This window comes from Lytechinus pictus, chromosome 8, assembly GCF_037042905.1.
Source record: "Lytechinus pictus isolate F3 Inbred chromosome 8, Lp3.0, whole genome shotgun sequence".
Classification (NCBI taxonomy): domain Eukaryota; kingdom Metazoa; phylum Echinodermata; class Echinoidea; order Temnopleuroida; family Toxopneustidae; genus Lytechinus; species Lytechinus pictus.
Window position 1 is genome coordinate 16,512,078 of NC_087252.1, and position 4,327 is coordinate 16,516,404.

A 4,327-nucleotide genomic window follows, 5' to 3' on the forward strand; every position below is an offset into this window, starting at 1 on the left:
AACAAGCCCCACGACCACGTTATTTTCCATGATATAACAGTGCAAGGGGCCTCGATAACGAGTATACTAATAGCCGTCATCCGAGCCCCGCACACGTGCGAATGTTGGGAAAAGCGCATTGGACGGGGCCAGTTTCGCGATTATCTTAGGATGCAAGCTTAATAATATACTCGTGATGTAGGCCCCGCTACTGTGTTGGAGTGTCTGAAGTGCCGTAGTGCGGGGCCTATATAACGATTATAGTATTATACTCGTGAAACAGGCCCCGCGAACGGACATTCTAAGCCATTCAACACAGCAGCGGGGCCTATATCACGAGTATGTATAGTGAGCTGAAGTTAGCAACCTAGATATTGAGGTATGATCGATTACAAGTTTTTCTCGAGCGGGGCCTATATCACGATTTTGCCAAAACCACAAGGAGCTTACCTGGGGGCGGTTTCTAAGAAAGACGACCAAGTTGAGCCATAAACAAGGCTTGAATTAAGTGTTTCTCTAATTAAGTTACTAGTCTAAGTCTAACAAACGCCAGCCCTCCAGTCTCCTCAGCCCTCTACGTTCATCTGCATGAGGCAGGCCGGGATTCCCCCTTTAAAAAATACACAGGGGGGTTGCAGAAAAGTTAGTATTATGGTAACTTTGCCAGCCAATAGTAACAGCTCTGAAATCTTTGATTTTGATTGGCTTTCGAGAATTGTTGCCATGGTACCTTGCCCCGGGGACCTCGACACGTCTATAGTACGGGGTCATGGATCATAATTGTCCCCTGCTTTCAGAATACGGATTTTATTGTAACTCTTAAGATACAAGAATATTTCTCTTAAGACAATTTTCATAATACGGCCCCAGCTTCATGCACAATTCAGTTAAAATTCCTAGGGTCCTGTGACACAAAAATTAGCGATTAATTGTACGCTTAATTGTCTTGATTGTACATTGTAGTCAATTAATGCAATCGATCGTAATATTTTACTATTGCCAAGCATTGTTACAGGCCCCATATGTCTCTATACACATGTATGTCCAATAAACCCATGAATCTCTATACTAACTTTCATTTTTTATAAGCTCTAACTATCAGCAGACTTAAAGCTCCAAACCCCTTGCCATATTCTTCAGACCTTCCCAATGCCCTCACCCCCTGGCTTCACTCCCCCCCCCCCCCCCCCTCTTCCTGTGTCTCTCACCGTTACACACGTACACACAGACCCTTTCTCTATAGCCCTCTCTCCAGCCCACTCTATATATGTGGATACACAATCATACACACACACACAGGCATATTTGTTTACAGATACAAGGCTGTACAAATACATACGTCATGCACACACACCCGCACACACTCCTTTCTTCGATTTTTATTTCCCTTTCTCACGATGCAACGAGACAAGAATCACATTCACATCATAAATTTATCAGCTGTATGAAACAGGTTTATTACAGAAGCATGCATCATCCTTAATATATAAAACTCTCTTTACAACAGTTTCATATACACTAAAATATTCCCAAGACAATATGAAATTAATTTGGCAATGGGCCAGTTTCATAATGAATAAAACAAAGATATGGGGGATATTAAAAAAAAAATCATTACCAGTACTTTACATGAACACCATGTAGTTTGATTGCCTTTTGATAACTCTTGACAGGTGAAAGCTGAAAAATGACTTTTTACCTCTCCCCCCATAAAATGACAAATGTTTCAAAATATAACACACAATTGAACCAGTTACTCCAATCCAATTTCCTTATTTTATTTTCTTTTTGGGGGAAGGGTAATAAAAACAAATCGTAAGATATAGTTCCTCACCTGTGATGAAGTCATTCCTATAAATTGTAATACTGTACCAAGACAATACTAAGAATAATAATTAAGGACTTATGACTATCCACCCAACAGTACTGCAGTCATTTCTCTGATCATAATGGGATATTCACGAAGACATGCCTATAACTATTTCACCGGAATAATGCAAATATTAGTTGTGGTAACAAATGACAGCAGTGCTAAACAATTTTTTGTATAACAATACTTACTTAGACGGGGAAGGGGTTTACGGTAAAGTTTCATTAAAGTTTAAATTTGGCAATAAGTCGAAAAAAGATTACTGCTCGTAACACACGACACTCCAAAATGAAATTGTAATTAAAAAAGTAAAACCCTGAATTCAGGCATAGTACTTGCTTTGCTAATTTCATTTCTACATCAGCATATCATGGACTATAATAAAAAAAAAAACATTGCAATCGATTTGTGTCACTTCAGAACTTCTTCTTCTTCTGTGTTGAATTCCTCCGTTCACCGGAGAACTGCAAGCCTTTAGTTGCAGTACAGCATGGTAAAAATAATGAGCTATTAGTCACTGTTTGCAGCCGCTTGATCAACAAGGCGCTGTCTTGAGAAATGTATATCAAACACAAATTGAAGAGTAACAGGATGAAAGTCAGGAAACTGATACGAGACATTGCCAATGACACCAAGGAGGATAAGTCTGGTTCTTGCAACATGAAGATAGGAGTCTGTATTTGAAAAGCTTGAGAGCACTTTAATGGCATCCTCTGGAAAATGATTCAGAAGATTAGAACTGTGTACTGAATTTAAGCTTTTTAACACAAAGTTCAGCAATCGATCGTAGAAGAATCTGTCCGACTGATTGCATCAACTACAATGTACAATCGCACGATCACCGCCAAACTTTTATGAAACCCTAAACAGGCAGTATCCTCAAAGGGTTACTTCTTGATATGTTATTCAACATGAAAATACATGTTAGAAGATAAGACAAGTCGAACAGATTTAAAAGGTACAGAGAGATTAGACTTGTGCAAGACTCATATGTAATTAAAAAATGATTTAACTTGTAGAGGTTTAACCCTGCTCTTAACTAGAATTTCAAACCTTACTTTTATGGAATGCTGGTTTCACAGTATTTCTTCCATATTCAATTCATGGCAGTTATAACATACCAACCGATTCAATATTCAATAGAACGATTATTTCTTCCCCAAATTTTGCCTGAACGTGCAACACACAATGGGCGTTTCAGAAACAATAAATAAAATTCGACTGTAGTGTCACTTGCTTCCTTTTGCCAAAGTTGGGCAGTAAGTACTATCAGTGGCAGACCGTGACCCGGAGGAGACAATTGATTGGAGGGGCACTGTATTGTTTGTGAACAATGCTGTGCCCCTCCAATGCTTTGTCTCCTCCGGGTCACAGTCCGCCACTGTGTACTATGCACTTCATGTCATCGTGCCCGATTATGGTGTAAGGAATGTAAAAAAAAATTGCCTGCATTGACAGAAATCATCTTAAATATGTAACTACTAGGATACGTCTTCGTTGATAAATGCATCATACCTGGTTCAGAGCAGTACATGTACGAATAGATATGTGCAGACTGCCAACCTCTGGGAATGAAAAATTGTATTCTGTGATAAAAAAAAGTGTATTTTTTCCCCCAAAAGTGTATTTAATAATAAAATGCGTGGCGCACTCGCTCATCGCGGGGCTCAAGCTGAATGCAAGCTAAAATGCGCACTGCTCTTGCAGATGGAAAAAAAAAACATTTAAACATGTGTATATCTCACCCTGGTTTTAACAAAATGATTGAAAAAAAAAACAAGTTACCTGAAATTACATTGACCTAATTACCATACCATACTTGTGTAAGTTTTATGAAATAAAGACATATAACGTATTTTTTAAAGAAAAAACGTACTGCCGTATTTTGGTTGCAAAAACATACTAAATACGCCAAAAATGTACTGGTTGGCAGGTCTGTAAGTGAAACATAAAGCATGGTGCCCAATGTAGTTTGGGATAATACAGGGGTCAATGAACACGATACATGATACTGGCATAGGGGTCAAATGTCACAATACTGACACGTTATACTTCAGTCTGCAGCATTATATCAATCAGTGAAAAACAAAATGAAAGGCAAATATGAAAATAACCATTCTATTTAATGTGAAAAAAATAGAGTAGCTGGTGCAGCATACAAAATTATAGGCCTCATCCTATACTTGCAAGGCTTATTAAGCAGATTGTGCAAGGCAGTAGTTAAACATATCAGCAATATACTCCACAAGAACTTTATAAAATTAAACTGATAATCCTTAATCACTGCAAAAATATTTTCATACTTAAATTTCGATCGACACATTCGAGAAACAATATTAAAACTAAGAGGGCCCCCCGCATGCTTCCACGTATGTACAAACAACTGTACCAAAAATAAATTCACATACAACCGGTTTCCATTGCAAAGTTTGTTATTCAATAATTTTGAATAAACTTGTGATATTCTATTCTGACTGG